This window comes from Leptopilina heterotoma, unplaced genomic scaffold, assembly GCF_015476425.1.
Source record: "Leptopilina heterotoma isolate Lh14 unplaced genomic scaffold, ASM1547642v1 Lhet_177, whole genome shotgun sequence".
NCBI lineage: Eukaryota > Metazoa > Arthropoda > Insecta > Hymenoptera > Figitidae > Leptopilina > Leptopilina heterotoma.
The window spans coordinates 1,790,731-1,813,107 of record NW_025110893.1 but is presented as its reverse complement, the minus strand read 5'-3'; the positions used below and the strand labels follow the sequence as shown (position 1 = coordinate 1,813,107).

Sequence of the window (22,377 nt, the reverse complement as noted above, 5' to 3'; positions counted from 1 at the left end):
TTTTAATAAAGTAATAAAAAGAAAAATAAGAAATACAATATTTAATGAGCCTGCCGAGGTAGGAGGATGTTCTTTTTAATCGTTTCATTACCAGTAATGCGACTCCATATTCGGAGTAAGAGATGAGCTCATTAAATCATCATTTGTTAGCTGTACTTTTTCTTGAGTCCTTTTAAACTGAGGGGGGTTTCTTTTTTCCATTCCGCGCAGCCAAAAGGTCATGCGCATGAGTACCGTGAATTAATTTTTTGTCCTGTGAGAGAGTTAATATACGAATGTAATAATGCGCATGATACTTGACGAAATTTGTCACGCTCCACGGAGATTGAATGGCGAAAATATAATTTTTAAGGATATGAGACGGAAAATCACTTATTATAAATTACTAACCATCGATTATAACTTTATTTTCATTTCCTAATAATGGAAATTAGGAATACCGTTCGTATTGAATACCAGTAAAGACTATACCTTTGATTATAATTTAAAAAAACTTATTACTTTCATAGTTTTAATTCAATTATTGTTTTCCAAAATTTTTAACTAAAATTCTTCTTTATAAAGTGTAAATTAATTATTATTAATTATTATTATTAATAATTTTTAAAACATTTCTTTCAACATTTTCAAATCCTTTTGTTTACAATTCAATTTTACGAAACTTTATCGATTATTCGGAAATTCTTCAATCAAATATTAGAAAATAAAAACTTCAAATAACTTCAAAAAAATTCAATTAAACTTTTTCAAAAAAATTAAATCTACACAACTTTTAGTTAAAAGTATGAAAAATTCAAACATTCAAAAATCGAAATTCAATTATCTACCATTTTAACTGAAATTTATATTTGAATCAATTATTATTAGAAAATATAAATATAAATATTTATATTTCATTTTTGCGAAGAATATTTAAGGATAATTGAAACTTTGACAAGAATTTTTAAAATTTTTCGAACATATCATTAAATTTCTACAAACATTTGTAACTTCTCCCAAATTCAATTTTTTTTTGTGTTTTTAAATAAAAAATTTAAATTTGAATTATTAAAATTTTTCAAAAATCTAAGTTCCTTAAAATTTCTGTTTAAATTCATTCAAATTAAAAATTTTATAAAATTTCAAATTGAAATATTTTGAAACCTATGAAAATAATTGAACTTTTGCGAATTATTTTTTTTATAAAAAATTTCTAAATAATTGAATTCCTGTAAAATTTTTATTATTTATGAAAATAATTTATAAATGTTTGCGTAGAATTTAATCAAAATGTTTATAAATAATTCAATTATTTTAGAAAATTTTTGAAAATAATTGGATTTTTTACAAGAATTTTTTTAAAAGTAATGTAAATAATTGAGTTTCGGTGAAGAATTTTATTATTCATAAAAATAATTGAAATTTTTACGAGAGTTTTAAAAAAATTTTTGAACATAATTTAATTTCAGTGAAGAATTTTTTTAATTTTGAAAATAATTGAATTCTTGTATTGAATATTGTTATTTATGAAAATAATTTTCCAAAAAAAATTAATTCCACAGAATTGTTAGTTAAAAAAATGAAAAATTCAGATTTTCAAAGATTTTAATTTGAAACATTTTTAAAATTCAATTATTCCTAAAAATTCACACTCTAATGCTTTTAATATTCAATTATAATCTAAAATTTTAACTGAAATTCATTTTTAAAATAAATTTTTATTAGAAAATTACTAGAATTCAATTATTTAAAAACAAAAATAAATAATATATTGAATAATTATTAAATGTTTCTTAAAATTGAATTCTCATAAAAAATTTTATGAATACATTTTCAAAAAATTGAATTTTTTTGATGAATTTTTACAAAATTTTTTAGAATAATTACATTTTTCGAGAAATTCGATTAAAATTTATTGTATTAAAAATAATTGAAATTCAGCAATAAGTTTTATTATTTGTGAAAATAATTGAATCCCTAAGAAGAATTTTATTACTTTTGAACAATATTTAATTTTTGCGAAGAATATTATAACTCTTGAGAATAATTGATTTTTTGCAATAATTTCTAACTTTTACAAAATTGAATTTTTTTCGTGTTTTCAACTAAACATCTTCCATAAATTTATTATTTTTAATAATTTTTGAAAAAGTTCTTTAATATTTATAAAAATAATTGAATCTCTGTGAAAATAAATTGAATATTTTTTAAAAGAAGGGAATTATTGCAAAGAAATTTATAAAAAATTTGTAAATAATTTAATTGCTGTGAAATATTTGTTATTTTTAAAAAAAATAAAAGGTTTGCTTAAAATTTTATAGACAAATTTTTTAAATAATTAATTTCTTTTGGAAAATTTTATTAAAATAGTAGATATTGAAAATCATTGAATTTGTTAAAAAGAATTTCATTAAAATTTTTGAAAATAATTGAATTTTGGAGAAAAATTTTAATATTTATAAAGATAATTGAAATTTTGACGATAGTTTTTTCAAACTTTTGACCATAATTAAATTTTTAAGAAGAATTTTATTACTTTTGAAAATAATTGAATTCTTCAGACGAATTTTTGAATAATATTTCTTTTTAAATACCTAATTGAATTCTTTTGTAAAATTTTATTGAAAGAGTAGATATTGAATGTAATTGAATTTTTATAAGTTATAGAAATTAATGAAATTTCTACGAAGAATTTTATTAAAATTATTTTGAAAATAAATTAAATTGTTAAAAAGAATTTGATTAAAATTTTTGAAAATAATTGGATTTTTTGAAGACATTGAATTATAAATGTATTGACAATAATACTTGAATTCTAATAAATAAATTATAGGAAAACTTTTTAAAATAATTGAATTTCTTTGATGAATTTTAATAAAATTTGACGAATAATTACATTTTTCGAGAAATTCCATTAAAATTGTATTAAAAATAATTGAAATTCTGCGATGAGTTATATTATTTATAAAAATAATTGTAAATCTATAAAGTTTTTTATTATTTATGAAAATAATTGAATCTCTGTAAAAAATATTTGATTATTTATGAAAATAGATGAATTATTGCGAAGAAAAATTGTGAAGGCAACTCTTTTAAAATTGAATTAAGAAATTTGAATGAAGAAAATTGAATTAAAGAAAAATTAGATTTTAGAAAACAATAGTTTTTTAGGATTTCAATCAAAATTCCCTGATTTTTTCAGGTTTCTAAATAAAAAATTAAAAAATTATATGTCAGACACAAGTTTTACTTTCCAGTTTCCACACGACACGTTAAATTTTTTATTTAACATTTGTACCTTTCTATATCACTTATTTTCGAAAAATATTATTCATCTTTTTACCAATATTTTAAAGAAAACAATTGCTGTGATCCCTGATTTCCTTTGCAGTCTGTTTGCCCTCTAAAATTCGAAAATGCACTTTACGAAATGCTTTACTTTATTCTTCTTTTTTTTGGGGGGGGGAACCAGAATAAATTTACATTTCAATTCACCAGTGAAAATCTATATAATATGAGAAAATTGAGTCTGTAATTCCAAAGTCAACTTTTGGAGAGCAAGCATTACTTGGTGAGTATGCTAATAAATAAAATAATTCGTTTGAAAACTTAAACTGCAATGGCAGTTATAACGATCGTTAACCCAAAGTCGTAATTCGTTTCTGGTTAAATCCACAGTAATGGCTTAACCAAACCTTGAAAACATACACCTGCGCCTTCTCTGTCTCTATTACTGCGAAACTATTGCGCGAATAGAGTTGTAAAGACTATATTCACACGATTCCAATTCCACACTCTTTTCTTATCGCACATTCCATTCTCCGCGCAGTTGAAAACATACATACACATATACTATACAAAGTTAGGTGTTAATGATGACGAAAGTTAATTTCGTAATTTTACAGTCAGCTGCCTTTTTCCAACATATACAGTTGATTAGGTTCTAGAATCTCACCTGTTTAAATTAGACACGTGTATATATTTTATACAATATCTATAAAAACGAGTAAACATTTCGGAACGCCTTTTATGTTAAACAGTAAAAAAAAGTGTTCATTCATTCTTTTATTAGGCGGTGAAAAAAACACGAAGGGTCTAATGATGCGATTGCAAAAAATGTGATTTATAAAATATTTTCAAATTCATTCTCTAAAAATGTCATTATCTCGATTCTCGGGTTTCCCTTTATATTGGGTAGCAGTTTTTCTAATGATATTAGAAACTTTTGGGATGTTGTTATTATGCTTATTAATTAACTGGTATATTGAAAATACCGTTAATCCTGTCCTGGCCTCAATCTCTTTTAGTTTTTTATTCTCTCTAAATAATCATATACTTTAGACTTTAAAATAAACTATTTTCGTCGATTTTGTAACTATAATTACAAAAAAAAAATAAAAATGCGTATAAAAACATTGGTTGTAATGATAGACCAAGATGAAGAATTTTGGTTATTGAAAATATTCCGAGTTATTAATTTTTGTTTTTGACCATTGGAAAATTTTTGATTTTCTGATACGGGCGGGAGGGAACGCTGCGACTATTAAAAGTTCACCGAAAAAATTCCCAGTGGTTAAAGATTAAAGCGCTTTTATCTTTATGGAAAAAAAAATTAACCAGAAACTATATTTACTAAATTTTTAATAAAATTTTTGAAAATTAGTGAACGTAATAAAAAAACTCACCATTACAATTTCTGCCTGACAGTTACCTCTCCTGGATCAACTATCTGAAAAAATAAAAATATATATTATTAATTATAAGTTACATGTAAAATATTTGGAATAAAGAATAGTTTTCAGAAAATCAATTTTATCATTTTAATTATATTAATTTACTAATTAGTTTTAATTTTAGATGAATATTGTTTTTCTGTTATTTAACAAATATTTTATTATTCATAAGTTTAATTTTCGTTCCTCTTTTTTCTTTTTTTCAATAATTGTAGTTAATTCTATATTATTTCGTTTTCCTATACTTAGCATATCATAACTAATTTTTAAAAAATTTATTTTATTATTTAATTTTTCTTTTAAATTTATTTATTTTTTTTAATTTAATTTTTAAATTAGTTATTTTCTGTGGAAAAAATTTAATATTACATTAAATATGACATTTTAAATATACTTAAATATTGTACCCAAATATATGCAATCAATAGATGAGAAAAACAGAAGCCAAAAGATTTATTCCTCTCTTTATCTATTACAAATAGATTTCTCTCCTCAATCTCTAACCTTTGTTTCAACTATACAAATATACTGTTTCAAAATTGACTCTCTATCTATATAGAGAAATTTAAATGACTCCCTAACAAGAATAAACAAATCTATTAATCAGGAGACTATTCTATATAAAAGGAGATTCTCAAATCTAAAGTATACATAAATTCCCATTAAGATTAAAATTTAAAATAAATTTTCCATATTTTACAAACTTGCTTTTTTGGTACTTTTTTCATGGTGCTAATAATTTTACGAATTAATAATTCAAGTATTCATAATTATAGTAGTTAAAAATGATTCAACTATTCTATTAATAATTATTAATATATTATTATATTCCATTTCTTATTATATTGTAAATTTAAAAAATTTTATATTTTCAAGAATAAACATCAATTTTTGAATGATTACAGATTTAAAATTTAAAGACTTCACTTATTGAATACATAATAATAAATATTCTTATTCAAAAATTTTCCTCAAATTTGTCGTAAGAATTTCATTATTCTCAGAAATAATATCTTTTACAGCAATTCAATTATTTTCAATAAAATTTTTAATAAAATTTCTCGAAAGAATACAATTATTTTTAAAACTATTAATTAAATTCGATTATTTATTTATTTTCAAGAATTTTAATATAAATTTAATTATTCTCAAAAATTTTGATGAAATTCTTTTTAAAAAAACAGTTATTTTCAAAATTTTTAATAAAATTCTTTCTAAAAATTCAACTATTTTCAAAAATTCAGTTAAAATCGTTCGAAACAATTCAATTATTTTTAAAAATTGTAATAACATTTTTCTAATCAATTCAATTGTTCTTAAAAGATTTTAATAAAATAAATTCTTTGTAAATTTCAATTATTTCCAAAATTTTCAATTAAAATTACTTTAAAAAATTACATTATTTTTACGAAATTTAATGAAATTCTTAAAAAAAAATATAATTATTTACAAAAACTATAATAAAATTGTTTAAAAGAATTTAATTTTCTATGAATAATTTTATAATATAATTTAATAGGAAAATAGTTTATTGTAATTAACGAATAATAAACACGATTATTTTAAAAACTTAAAAGAAATTCTTCTTAAAATTCAATTATTTTCAAAAATTTTAGTAAAAAATATTTTTAAAAAACTCTTTTATTTCCAAGAAAATTGAAATAAATTCTTCAAAACTCAATTATTTTAAAGAATTTGAATAAAAATTTTGCCAAGACATTTTATTATTTTCAATTATTATTTTCAATACAATTTTAATCAAATTTCTAGAAAGAATACAATTATTTTTAAAAAATATTAATTAAATTCGATTATTTTCAAGAATGTTAGTGTAAGTTCAATTATTTTCCACAATTTTAATGACATCTTTTTAAAAAAATAGTTATTTTCAAAATTTTTAATAAAATTCTTTCTAAAAATTCAACTATTTTCAAAAATTGAGATAAAATATCCTTCGAAGCAATTCAATTATTTTTAAAAATTGTAATAATATTTTTTTAAGCAATTCAATTGTTCTCAAAAGTTTTTAATAAAATTCTTTGTAAATTTCAATTATTTTCAAAATTTTCAAAATTTTCAATTAAAATCACTTTAAAAAATTACAATATTTTTACGAAATTTAATGGAATTCTTGAAAAAAGTGTAATTATTTACAAAAACTATAATAAAATTGTTTAAAAAAATTTAATTTTCTACAAATAATTTTAATGTAATTATTTTCAATACAATTTTAACTACATTTTTTCGAAAGAATTCAATTATTCAAAAAACGTTGATAAAATTCTTGAAATAAATTCAATTATTTTCAAAGTTTTATAAAAAATACTTTACAAGAACTCAATGATTTTCAGTATATTCACAATTTAATTATTTCTGAAAATAATTGAATTCTTAAATAGAATTTTATTAGAATTGTATTTAAATTTTAAAATAATTAAATTCCTGTGAAAAATTTACTATTTATTGATATTATTGAACTTTTTCAATGAATTTTAAAAAAATGTTTAAAAATAATTTAATGTTTTCTGGAATTTTACTATAACTTCATCAAAATTATTTTCATCATTTTAATTCAATTATTATTTTCTAGAATTTTAAATTATTTTTTATGGAAATAATAATTGAATTCCTTAAAAAAATTTTATTATTTATGAAAATAATTAAATGTTTGCATACAATTTTATTAAAATTGTTTTTAAATAATTGAATTCTTTTTGGGAAATTTTATTAAAATAGTATAGATATTGAAAATCATTGAAATTAGAAAAATGCATTTTATTTTTGAAAATAATTGAAATTAGGACAAGAATTTTTTTTGACATTTATGAAAATAATTGAATTTTGAAGGAGAATTTTATTATTTATGAAGATATTTGGGATTTTTACGAGAATTTTTTTCAAATGTTGAACATAGTTCACTTTTATAAGAATTTTATTTATTTTTTTTGAAAATAATTGAATTACTGCAATTATTTGGAATACAACGATTAATAACTACAAAAGTGAATAATTATTATTTTACTAATAATTATATAATTGTATTTTTTTACTCAAAAATAATTTTTTACATTCTTATTAAAAATGATAAAGTCTTGGATTTGTGTGATTTTGAGCAATGTCTAATTTTGGTAAATCTTTTTTTTTTATTGGAAATCAGCCAATTTTTACTACCAATCAGTTATTTTTTTTTTACTGCCGGCAAAAGTAAAAGTCATTTCAAAATGTAACCGATTTAAATTGAGCTCGCAAAAGAAAAATAAGAAAAAAAAACCAAAATACCCCGGGTCGAAAATGGAATTTCTCAAACGAGCTTTAAAAATAAAAATACAAGATAATATTCTCCTTGGACAACAAATCCTTGAAAATCCTTACCTCCACAGACAATGAAAGAAACAAGTATTCATCCCTTGACTAATTTTTATCTCGAGAACAAGTCGCGACGTCAACATCCACTGTGACTGGCTCCGGACTTTAAACCATCGAGAGACGGATAATTAGAGGGGCCCAGGTATCACAATTTCCGGGAAGTATATCTTTTACAGAGAACAATGGATGCTCGAGGTGTTTTGGAGTATCGGTAACACAGGGAGAGAATGAGAGAGAGAGAATCCACTTGAAGTGGATTGAGTGGACACTATTGACTATGGCAAGTCAACCGTTTTCAAAACCAGGGGGGTTCCACTTCACTTCTATGCACCTGTGTTCTCCGTTTACATTTTATAAAGTTTGCCGTTTTACCACCAACACTCGACTCCAGCATCCCAGGCTCCATTGCCCACAGGCACTTGAGAATGACAGGGACCCACTAACGCACAATTATTCCATGACCCATGGGGAATAAAGCGCTCTTCACAAACTAAAGTAAGTAATAATAAGGCCCTTCCAATACAATATTCACAAAAACTCATAGCCTCTAGTATAAAAGGCGTGACGAAAACGACCACCTCTTCAAATTTTAACAACCTCCAAATTGTCTATATAATTTCACCTTTTTTCACTCAGCTTCTCCCTCCCTCCCTCCCTCCTTCCTTCTTTCCTTCTTTCTCTATATTTCTCAAATTTCTAAACCTACAAAGTACAGAAAAAAATAGATTCAAAATTGTTAGAGTTGATAGACTGCAAAAGTATAATAATTTTACGACTTGAAGGCCTAGGATCCACTTTAAAACACAAAAAAAGTCGATTAGTCGATTAAAAATACAAAAAGCAGTCGAAAAAGTCGTTTATTTAATTGAGTGTTGTGTAGTAATGTTTTTGTCAGGAAATGATAGAATAAAACAGATTAGTTATTAATATAAAGATATAATTTATTAGTCGTAGAGCAACGTCTTAATTTATTCGCGGTAAGTTACAGACTGTCCCCCCGTCTTATTACTGGTGATGACCCCCCTTTATACATTGTCACTCATGCGCAATAATTACTTTAAAATTAAACGTTCACAACCATACTTTACTACTACAGTTGCAACAAAAATGATATCTTGTAACTGTAATTATTATCCAAGTTTTTTTTCTTTTAAAAATATTTGTAAATTTCCAAACAAGTGAATTTTGGTAAAATCTTTTAAAAATAATTTAAATTTGATAAAATCTTTTTAAAACAATTAAATTTTTTGTAAAATCGTTTAAAAATAATTGAATTTTTGAAAAATATAAAATAATCAAATTTTTGGAACAATTTTAATAAAAAACATAAAAAATGTCAAAAAAAAAAATGAAAACGAAGAGAAAAACGAAAAGAAAAATAAAAAACAAAAATTGAATAAGAAATTTAAGAAGAAAAAGAATAAAAGAGAAGAAAATTAAGAAAAAACTAAAAAAGAAAAAAAAACAAGAAAATTAACAAAATACATCAAGAAAAAAGCTAAAAACCATGAAAGAAAGCAAGAAAAACTAAAAACTGAAAGAAAAACAAGAAAAATAAGCACAAATTAAAAATTGAAGAAGAAAGCAAGAAGAAAAAAAAATTAAAACATATAGATGAAGAAAAATAAATAAAAAAAACAAGAAGAAGAAAAATTAAAAAAAAGGAAAATATAAAATAAAAACAAGGAAAATAAAAAATAAAAGCACAAAGAAAATTGAAATAAAAGTAAGAAGAAAACTGAAAATTCAGGATTTGCCACGCAATCTGGAAACCTGGAAAACCTGGAAATGTCGAGAAATTTTATAAACCTTGAAAAAATCTAGAAAAATCAGGGAATTTTGATTGGAATCCTGGAAAATTATTGTTTTCTAAAGTTACTGTGCTTATTCTTGAAATCTAATTTTTCTTTAATTCAATTTTCTTCATTCAATTTTAAAAGAGTTGCCTTCACAATTTTTATTCGCAATAATTCAATTATTTTCATGAATAATCAAATGTTTTTTACAGAGATTCAATTATTTTCATAAATAATAAAAAACTATAGATTTACAATTATTTTCATAAATAAAATAACTCATCGCAGAAATTCAATTATTTTTAATACAATTTTAATGGAATTTCTCGAAAAATGTAAATATTCGACAAAATTTTATTAAAATTCATCAAAGAAATTCAATTTTTTTAAAAAGCCTTCTTATCATTTATTTATTAGAATTTATGTATTATTCTCAATACATTTTTATTTAAATTTCTTGAAAGAATTAAATTATTTTCAAAAATTTTAATGAAATTCTTTTTAACAATTCAATTTATTTTCAAAATAATTTTAATAATATTCTTCGTAGAAATTTCATTAATTTCTATAATTTATAAAAATTCAATTATTTTCAATATCTACTATTTCAATAAAATTTGACAAAAGAATTCAATTAGATATTTAAAAAGAAATATTATTCAAAAATTCGTCTGCAGAATTCAATTATTTTCAAAAGTAATAAAATTCTTCCCAAAAATTTAATTATGGTCAAAGGTTTGAAAAAATTATCGTCAAAATTTCAATTATCTTTATAAATATTAAAATTTTTCTCCAAACTTCAATTATTATCAAAAATTTTAATGAAATTCTTTTTAACAAATTCAATTTTTTTTTCAAAAATTCTCCTCCATTCAATATGATTTTCAATATCTACTATTTTAATAGAATTTTCCAAAAGAAATGAATTATTTTAAAGATTTTTTGATAAAATTCTAAACAAAACCTTTTATTATTTTTATAAATAACAAATATTTCACAGCAATTCAATTATTTACAAATTTTTTATAAATTTCTTTGCAATAATTCCATTATTTTCAAAAATATTCAATTTATTTTCACAGAGATTCAATTATTTTTATAAATATTAAAGAATTTTTTCAAAAATTATTAAAAATAATAAATTTATGGAAGATTTTTAGTTAAAAACACGAAAAAAAATTCAATTTTGTAAAAGTTCGATATTATTGCAAAAATTCAATTATTTTCAAGAGTAATAATATTCTTCGCAAAAATTAAATATTGTTCAAAAATAATAAAATTCTTCTTAGGGATTCAATTATTTTCAAAAATAACAAAATTTTTTACTGAAATTCAATTCTTTTTAAACATTTTAATAAAATTTTTCGCAAAAATTCAATTATTTTCATAAATAATAACATTCCTCTGTAGAATTCAATTATTTTTGAAAATTTTAATAAAATTCTTAACAACTATTCAATTTTTTCATAAATAATATAATTCATCACAGGATTTCAATTATTTTTAATACGATTTTACAGGAATTGATCAAAAAATGTAATTATTTTTAAAAATTTAATTTCAATTCCTCGAAAAAATCAATTATTTAAAAAAATGTTTTTCTTTTAAATTTTTTTGTAAGAATCCAATTATTTACATGAATATTAAATATTGTTCAAAAGTAATAATATGCTTCTTAGGGATTCAATTATTTTCACAAATAATAAAACTTATCGTTGAATTTCAATTATTTTTAATACAATTTTAATCGAATTTCTCGAAAAATGTAATTATTCTTAAAAATTTTATTAAAATTCATTGATAGAATTGAATTATTTGAATATTTGTTGATAACGATTCTTTATGGGAATTGAATTTTAAGAAACATTCAATTATTCAATAAATTACTTATTTTTGTATTTAAATAATTAAATTGTCGTCGAATTTTCTAATTATAATTGATTGAAAAATGAATTTCAGTTAAAATTGTACACTGTTAGAAATTTTTGTTGGAATTTTCAGAAAAAAGCATAACTGAAGTTTTCTGCTGTTACGTTTTACGTAATATTTTGAAACGTTTTATAATTTTCAGAACCATGTGACTATGCATAAATTTTTAATTTTTTTTTTTTAATTTTTTTTTTTTTATTCAAATTTTGTTACAGTTTCGTAATTTTACGAAACACGTAACTGCAGAAAACTTCAGTTGCTTATTTTGGAAATTATGTTACAATTTCGTAAATTTCTGGAACACGCAATAGAATAATACTTCCGTTACATACCTTGAAAAATATTTTACAGATTCGAAAAATGCAATTATTTCTTGAAAATTTTATTAAAATTCTTCAAAAGAATTCAATTTTAATAAATTTTACTAAAGTTCCTTATAAGAATTAAATTTTAAGAATAATTCAATAAAGTATTCATTTTTGTATTTGAATAATTGAATTCTCGTAGAATTTTTTAATAAAAATTTATTTCAAAATGAATTTCACAAGTTTTAGATAATAATTGAATATTTAAAGGATTACAGCATGAATTTTGAAAAATAATTAAATTTTTGTATCACGTTACAACTTGAACTTGCTGTTGCTCCTTTTCGAAATTTTTCTTTAGTTTATTCATAATTTTTCATAATATGTCATAGCTTGAATTTTTTTATTTTTCCTAAAAATTTTGCTACCGTTTTTTTCAGTTTTGATTATTAAACAATAATATATAACTAAAATGTTACATAGGGAGCGTTCATAAATGATGTCACGCAATTTTTCGGGACTTGAATGGTCCCTAATGGAAATGGAAAAATTTGTTTTTTCTTATGATTTTTCTTCTTTTTTCCCCCAAAAAATGTCAATTTTAATTTTTTAAATTCTTTCCCCACATAAAAAAGTTCCTTTTTTTTATAATCTCACCATTTTTGGGTATATGAGTATAAAATTGGTTGTAAAATCTCAAGTGTTGTTTCATTATATATAAAATATATAAAAATAACAATGCATGAAAGAAACATTTTTTGCCTTTTGTCTTGAAGCTTAAAGCAGGTAAAATATCAATATAAGACGGGGGAAATTCTTCAAGTTTTGAGCGTCAAGGATTCTTCAAGTTTTCCACTCTCATATTTCGCGATTGTTTCAAAGTCCCTTGGGTCGTGGTGTATAGTCGTTGTTGTTGTCGTCGTCGTCGTCGTCGGCGTTGTCGTTGTCGTCATTTTGGAAAAGAGGGAAAGTCGTCAAGTAGTGTACCCTCGTCTCATAAGACGAACAAACATAAATCAATTTCTGATGGTGAAGAAGAGAAACCAAGTTGTTCGTAAATTTTCCTCTCTTCACGAACAATGCCGCGCGTAGATCTTACTGATTTCAACATCCAATGGACCAATATTATATATTATATAGTTCTCCGCTGAGCATTTGAAATTGATATCTCAGGTCATGAAAAATTGCACCTGTTTATCCCCAGACTATGAATCTAAAACACTATTATCGAATAATTGAAAAAAAAATTTTTTTCCTTTTGTTTTTTGATCTTTTGTCCTGTTTTATTGTTGAAAAATTTAATTTATAGTTTCAAGTAAAATGTTCTTTTATTTGAAAATAAAATAATTAAATATTAAAACTACATAATTATCAAAAATAAAAAAAATTAAATAATTATCAAAAATAACAAAATTAAATATTTGAAACTACATAATAACCGAAATTAAAAAAAAATTAAATAATTATATAATTACCAAAAATAGAAAAAAAGAAGAAAATTAAAATTGTAAAAAAAAATAATTGAAAGCAAAGAGAAAGAGAACTCTTGACAGGAGAGTCAAGAGAGCTGGCTTTTTGATTTAGAAAATTACAAAGTAGAGAGAAAAAAGAAGAGAAAGAAGAGAAAGAAGAAAAAGAAGAAGAAGAAGAATACATCAGCAGGTGACTTTGAGGACCTCGCGAACGATTCCGGGTGGTAAGAGAGCAGGGGCAGTCATTGTGCCACTTGCCGAGCAGTTAGTCGAGACATTATTTTGCAAGTGGCGGTAACATGGATTTCGCAAGGAATGCATCCCCTAATACAAAAGGCAAGAAGACCTTTTACCGTTTCTCTTGTTCTCAACCTTTTTTTTCTATTTTCTCGTCTTCTTGTCTTAAAGAATATTTCACCGCGAGGCGTGGTCTCTTTGGAAAAATCGACTACATTGTCTAACTGTGACAGTGTGCATTATCGCGTTCACTTCAAAAAAAAGCTTCCGACAAAAATTTTTACATTTCATTTTTTTTTAATACCTTCCTTCATCATTATTATTCCCATTTTTTATTTTTTTGTTCCAACATTTTTAATTCTAATTTATTCAAACATTTTTTAATTTTGATTTAATCAGGGTTGATACAAAAAATTAATTCTTTCCCTGATTCCCAGACAAAAGTTTGACTTTATCCCTGACCCTAAAGAGCCCTAGGAACTTGATTTCTTTAAATAAATAAATTATTATGATTCACTCTAAAAATTATTAGATATTCAAAAAGATGTTATATTTTTTTTATTTACAAATTTCTCTAAAAGTAAAATGATTCGAAAACGTCAATAAATTCTTTTTTAAATAAATATTTAATCATTATTATTTTTCCGTAGAAATTAAAATTTTTCAATACATTCAAATTCAAACCTTTTGACATTCAATAACTTTTAAGAATATTATTATAAAACATGAACATACCGAGCACTCCGAGTCTTCAACTCGGAGTGAGTGCTATCTTCCTGTTTTATATTAATTTAAATTTTTATAAAATTTTTCAAAAAAAAAAAATCATTTACAAAAATTTTAGGAAAATCCTTCACAAGAATTCAATTTTTTTTATAAGTAGTACATTTTTCACATCAATTCAATTATTTAAAGAAATAAAATTTTTACTTCGATTTAAATTAGTTATTTAGTTTTATTACAATTTTAAATAAATTCCTCGAAAAATGTTATTATTTTCAAACATTTTTTGGAAAAATTCAATTACATTTTTTCACAAATAATGAAATTCTTCGCTGAAATTTCAATATTTTTAAAATCTACTATTTTAATAAAATTTCTCAAAAGAATTTAATTATTTAAAAAAATGTACTAAAAATTCGTTGCAAGAATTCAATTATTCTCCTAAATAAAAAAATTCTTCGCAGGATTTCAATTATTTAAATTAATTTAATAAAATTCGGTACAAAAATTCAATTATTTTCATAAATAATAATATTCTTCACAGGATTTCAATTATTTAATAAAATGTAATAAAAATTCGTTGCAAGACTTCAATTATTTTACTAAATAATATAATTCTTCACAGGATTATAATTATTTTTAATACAATTTTGAGTAAACTCTTCGAAAATGTAATTAATTTTAAACATTTTATTAAAATTCTTCGAAAGAAATAAATAAACAATTATCAATTATTTTCAATAATTTTTGCAAAAGTTCCTAAAGAATTTTCAAATACATTTGTTTAAAATTCAATTTTACAAAAATTTTGATTATTCGAAAATTCTTCAATTAAATATTTGGAAAATAAAAAATTGAAATAATTTTTAAAAAATTCAATTAAACCTTTTCAAAATACAATTATTTCTAAAAATACTTGCTATAATGCTTTTAATATTCAATTATTATCCAAAATTTTAACTGAAATCCATTTTTAAATCAATTTTTATTAGACAATTCTGGGACCGTTCAAAAAATACGTAACGCTTTAGGGGGAGGGGGGGGGTCAAGCTATTTGTTACGGTCAGCAGAAAAAATGGCGCTAATGTATACAACATTGCGTTACATGGGGGGAGGGGGGGGGTCCAAATTTCCGAAAAATAGCGTTACGTATTTTTTGAACGGCCCCTCTACAAGAATTCAATTATTTAAATACAAAAATGAGAAAATTATTGAATAAATAAATGTTTCTCAAAATTGAATGCTCATAAAGAATTTCTTCAACAAATTTTTAAATAAATAAATTTTTTTTGACGAATTTTAATAAAATTTTCAATAATAATTTTTTTTTTCAAGGAATTCGGTTAAATTTGTATTGAAAATATTATTTAAAATTCTACAATAAGTTTTATTATTCATGAAAATAATTAAATCTCTGTAGAAAATTTTATTATTTATAAAAATAATTGAATTATTGCGAAAAAATTTATAAAAAATTTTTAAATAGTTGAATTTTTGTGAAATTTTCATTATTTATGAAAATAATTGAATATTGTAGAAGAATTTTATTATTTTTAAAAATAATTGAAATTTTGACGAGAATTTAAAAAAATTTTTGAACATATAATTGAATTTCTGAAAATATTTGTAACTTTTCTAAAATTCAATTTTTTTTTAGTGTTTTTAATTAAAATTCTTCTATAAATTCATGATTTTTAATAATTAATTGAATATATATTAAAAAATTAAATAAAACTAATTATGAATCCTGCAAATTGAACTTTTTCCAGTACTTTAATAAAAATCCCTGATTTTTCCCTGATTTCCCTGACCATTTCTATATTTTTCCTGATTTTTTCCTGAATTCCTTGATTTTTCTGACCTGTGTCAACCCTGTTAATCAAACATTTTCGAATTTACTAATTTAATTAAAGTACTACTTTAAAAAAGTAATTAAGAATAAAATAATTAATGAATAAATAAGTAAAATTAATAATTTTTTTTTACTACTTTATTAATATTTATACTATTATTTATAGAAAATTATAATTAATTAAAATAAAAACAGTGAGCGAGTATTGCTGCAACTTAACGGATAAGTGACGATCAATATTGGCGCGAAATTTAATTTTAATTTAAGTGAAACTGTAAAAAAAAAGTTCTTTGAATTTGAATTAGTAAAAATTAACTCTATAATTAACAGTAGAATTCTACCTTGGGGCCATCTATCCTATAATATTTATTTGAAAAAAAATTAGTTTATTTAAATAAAAGCTGAAGGGGAAAAGTATTTTCAACTGGTTGATTCTTATATGTATATGCGACGATTAGTATAAATATCCAGGGTTCCTACAGAATCTGGAAATCATGGAAATCATGGAAATGGTATGGGATTTTTAAAAGGCTTTTGGAAATCAGGGAAATCATGGAAAAGGCCTGGAATTTTTAAAGGTTTTTTAAATTTTTCTGTTTTCCATTTTTTCTCTTGAATAGAAATTCAAATAATAATAAAGCTAAATGGTATAAAAAAGAAGAAAAAATGTTAAATTTTAAGAAATTCGGATTTTTAAATTTTTGATAATTTTCGATAATTTTAAATTTTTTACCAAAGAGTTGAGACTATTCGATAAGTAAAGTATTTTTCAAAAGCACAAAAATATTGAAGCTAATTGCCATAAAAGAAAACGAAAAATGTTGAATTTTAAGAAATTCGGATTTTTGAATTTTTGATAATTTTCGATAATTTTAGATTTTTCACCAAAGAGTTGAGACTATTAAATAAGTAGAGTATTTTTCAAGAGCACAAAAATATTGAAATTAGATTTTAAATTCCACTGGAATTTCGTAAAAATTTGACCTGGAAATCATGGAAAATGTATGGAATTTTAAATTCGGATTTCTGTAGGAATCCTGATATCGCTTGTGAGCGAGATTTGCTGCCACCTGACGGACAAGTACCGAATAATATTGGCGCGAAATTCAATTTTAATTAAACTGGAACTAAAAAAAATAACTATTCTCTGACTAAAAAATAGAAAATAAGGAAAGAAGGATAACACTATCTTGGTATTATTAAACGAAATAAACTTCTCCAGAATCTTGGACCAAAATTCACCGAAGAATTTAAAAACACTGTTTTCCCAAAACAGATAAATATAAGGGTAGGTGTAAGAAGAAATAAAATGCATATTTACCGAGAATGCGCGTATCCCTTTTGGTTTACTTTTTGCCGACATTTATATTTCTTTGGGTCCAGCCAGCTGCTCGGAAATTCAGTGCTAATTTGACGCTACGTGACTGCGTCACACTTGGTCAGATTTAACGGCTATACAAGTCAGGTGTCTCTATGTGTATTCACCAGTCGTGTGGGATTTATTTTCTTTCCGGCGCTCCATGGGAAAAACCGATCCGGTATGGCAGGTATCTCTCCGAGAGAGACTTAGTCTCTTACTTTTGCGTCTATAGCCTTCATCTTGAGATTTCTTTAAGGATAAGCCCTTATAGTCGTCAGTTATTCAACGCAAGGAAAAGTCGCTGGACTGGCTCCACATTTTTTTCTGTCTCTCTCTCCCTCTCCCTCTCTCTTTTTTTTTTTTTTTTTGCTCTCAACATTATAATATTATGGTGTCAGAAATTCAATAAAGCCTACTTTACGATGAGGAAACAACAACACAAATCCAAAATACATATATATGGGTGACATTTTTGATGTCTTGATTAATTTTGAAAAATCTACTCTCTAATAATTATTAATCATCTTCATAGTACAAATTTAACACTCATTTATCATTCAAAAACAATTCAATTATTATTTTCTAGAATTTTTAACTAAAATTCTTCTTTAAATTAATTGAGAAGTTGGGTGCTATAAGGGGACACGTATAAAAAATTCAGATTATCAAAGATTTTAATTTTAAACCTTTTCAAAATTCAAATTATTTCTAAAATCCACGCTGTAATGCTTTTAATATTCTATTATTTAAAATTTTAATTAAAATTCATTTTTAAATCAATTTTTTATTAGAAAATTCTATTAGAATTCAATTACTTAAATAAAAAAAAAAATAATTTATTGACTACTTAAAAGTATCTTAAAATTCAATTCTCATAAAGAATTTTGTCAACAAATTTTTAAATAATTAAATTTTTTCGACGAATTTTAATAAAAATTTTTTAGAATAATTACATTTTTCGAGGAATTTGACTAAAATTTTATTAAAAATACTTGAAATGCTGTGATGAGTTTTATTATTTATGAAAATAATTTAATTTATGTAATATTATTTGTTACTTCTTCAAAATTCAATTTTTTTAGTATTTTTAACTAAAATTCATCGGTAAATCCATTATTTTTAATAATTAATTAAATATATATATTGACAATTTTAACTAATTTTAGAAGATTTTGAATTGTTAAAATTTTTCAAAAATCTAATTTCTTTAAAATTAATATTTAAATCCTACGTTCAAAATTAAAATTTTATAAAATAAAATTCCGCTTGGAGCCTATATGAAAATAATTGAATCCCTGTTTTATGAAAATAATTTAATTATTGCGAAGAAATTTATGTAAAAAGTTTGTAAATAATTGAATTTCGGAGAAGAATTTTATTATTATTTATAAAGATAATTGAAATTTTGACGAGAATTTAAAAAAAAAATTTTAACACAATTTAATTTCTGCAAAGAATTTTCTTACTTTTTGAAAATAATTGAATTTCTGCAGTCATTTTTAACTTCTTCAAAATTCAATTTTTTCGCGTTTTTAACTAAAATTCTTCTATGAATCCAATATTTTTAATATATAATTAAATATAATTTAATTTAATTTAATTTAATTTAACTTTATTGAAATAAATCCAACAGTCACAAAGACCAATTACAGGATTATCGGTTATAATTTTAATTTCGAAAATGGCGCAAAACAATTAATAATTATAGCATTAGCAATTATAGCATAATATTAAAAAATATAACTAATTTCAGAAGAATTGGAATTATTACAATACAATTGAAAAAAATAATAAAGTTCTTTTTTCTTCAACGAACAAAAAAAGTGAATTTATCCAAAATATATTAACAAGAATTATCTATCTCTATTATTACCCATATAATATTCGTCTGTATTTATTTTTCCTAATATAGTTTCCTCGAATTTTGGGAATAGAAAAATAAATCTAGAGCACGTTTTGGAGTTTTAAGCTTTTTGAGATTTTTCTCCTTTGGAAATTGGGATTCCCCAGAGGTGAAAATTTCCCCATCTGTTTTCAGTTTTTGTTTATATAATAATTTTTAATCCTTTTGGGTTTAATGTGTCACAATTCTTTTGTCTCGTATACACATAGTTAGAAAAAAGTTTTCCCCTTGTTTATTTTTACAGATGAATTATAGTAAAAAAAAGTTATTTTGCCTAATAAAAAAAAAACTCTTTAAGAAAAATTATGCACAATATTAATTTGATACTTTCAAGAAAACTCTGATTAGTAAAATTTTGTTAAATAAAAATTTAGTTTTAGTGAATTTTATTAAAATTTTTTTAAATAATTGAATTTTAAAGAATTTTTTTATTTATTAAGATAAGAATTGGGATTTTGTCGAGATTTTTTTTTTTTTTGTAAATTTTGAACATAATTGAATTTTGTGGTAAGAATTTTATTACTTTTGAAAATTTGAATTTTTTTAATTTCTGCAATAATTTGTAACTTCTTCAAAATTTAATTTTTTTTCGTGTTTGTAACTAAACATCTTCCATAAATTTATTATTTTTACTAATTTTTAAAAAAGTTCTTTAATATTTATAAAAATAATTGAAACTCTGTGAAAATAAATTGAATATTTTTGAAAATAATGGAATTATTGTAAAGAAATTTATAAAAAATTTGTAAATAATTGAATTGCTGTGAAATATTTGTTATTTATAAAAATAAGAAAAGGTTTGCTTAGAATTTTATCAAAAATTTTTTTAAATAATTCATTTTTTTTTGATAATTTTATTAAAATAGTAGATATTGAAAATCATTGAATGGACGAGAATTTAAAAAAAATTGAAATTTTTTAAAAAGAATTTCATTAAAATCTTTGAAAATAATTGAGTTTTAGAGACAAATTTTAATATTTATAAAGATAATTGAAATTTTGACGATAATTTTTTCAAACTTTTGATCATAATTGAATTTCTGTGAAGAATTTTACTACTTTTGAAAATAATTGAATTCTTCAGACGAGTTTTTGAATAATATTTCTTTTTAAATTCCTAATTGAATTCTTTTGTGAAATTTTATTGAAATAGTAGATATTGAAAATAATTGAATTTTTATAAATTATAGAAATTAATGAAATTTCTACGAAGAATTTTATTAAAATTATTTTGAAAATAAATTGAATTGTTAAAAAGAATTTGATTAAAATTTTTGAAAATAATTGAATTCTTTCAAGAAATAATTGAATTAAAAGTGTATTGACAATAATACTTGAATTCTAATAAATAAATTATAGGAAGGCTTTTAAAAATAATTGAATTTCTTTGATGAATTACGAATACCAAAAATCAGACAAAAGGATTTTCAAAAATATCTAAAAAAAAATTTTTTTTTAACAATTTTTTAATTTTTGAAAAAATTAATTTTTGGATTTTTTGAAATAACTTTTTTCTATATTAAAATTTTTATTAATTCTTGTCAAAATTGCATTCCTGACATAAAAACGAATCGATTCATGTATATAAAGTATATATTTTATCAAAATTTATAGAATTAATAAATATTTTAAATCTTCACAAAAAATTGAAATTTTGTATTTTTTGACAATTTATCTTAACACTTTAAAATAATTATTCTAAAATAAAAAATTAAACAATTGGTATATATTATATTGAGGAAGCTTAATGATCATGAAATGAACAACTTGTTTTCATAAATAATACAATTTTTTCCTAAGATTTCAATTATTTTTAATACAATTTTATAAATAAATTCCTCGAGAAATGTAATTATTTACAAAAATTTTTGCAAGAATTCAATTACCTTTTACAAATAATGAAATTCTTCGCTGAAATTCAAATATTTTCAAAACCTACTATTGTAATAAAATTTCTTAAATGAATTCAATTATTTAAAAAAAAAATTGTAAATGTAAATCTATAAAGTTTTTGATTATTTATGAAAATAATTGAATCTCTGTAAAAAACATTTGATTATTTATGAAAATAATTAAATTATTGCGAAGAAAAATTTTGAAGGCAACTCTTTTAAAATTAAATTAAGAAAATTGAATTAAAGAAAAATTAGATTTCAAGAACAAGCACAATAACTTTATTATTTAAAAATTCATTGAAAGGAAGTCGTATAAATTTTTGTTTAAATATGAAGTAAATTACCAAATTTTTACCTTGGTTATAAATAAATAAATTATTAACAATTACTAGCTAATAGATTTTACAAAATAAATCCCAACATTCAAAAACTCACTTTCAGAAGAATCATCCACATCTAAACATCAATATTTAAGTATATTTACTCAGCTGAACACTCTTCAAAACTTTTATTTTATTTTTTTTTAAAGATGCTGGTGAATTTTTGTGGCCACGGAAATGAATTTCTACAAAATAATGGACAAATTGTCCCTTGGAAATTTTAATGGTGCTTGAAATTGGACCGCATCGAGATTGGAGAACGTGAGAGAGAGAGAGAAAGAGAGAGAAAGGGAACCAATATAAAATATATACATATATGGTTCGAAGAAAAGTTATAAAAGTCAAACACACTTTCTTGATGATCGACAAGAAGCATAAGGAGATATTATAAAATATACCATGAAATATGTTTCTTTCACTAATTTATAGTCACTGAATTTCTCACAG

The 22,377-nt window shown here is 22.1% G+C and overlaps 1 protein-coding gene across 5 annotated transcripts in view; it reads right to left on the bottom strand.

The window, feature by feature from the left end:
• The window catches only part of LOC122499860, a 256,174-nt gene that overhangs the window by 170,522 nt on the left and 63,275 nt on the right, over positions 1 to 22,377 (bottom strand). For 3 of the 5 annotated variants that reach the window (XM_043608397.1, XM_043608396.1, XM_043608398.1), the window contains exon 3: positions 4,665 to 4,708. The gene's annotated coding sequence lies outside the window, so the exon portion shown is untranslated. Of the gene's footprint in view, positions 1 to 4,664; positions 4,709 to 8,084; positions 9,168 to 22,377 lie in introns of those variants that run through there. The other 2 variants (XR_006301388.1, XR_006301387.1) reach the window with 1 other exon arrangement.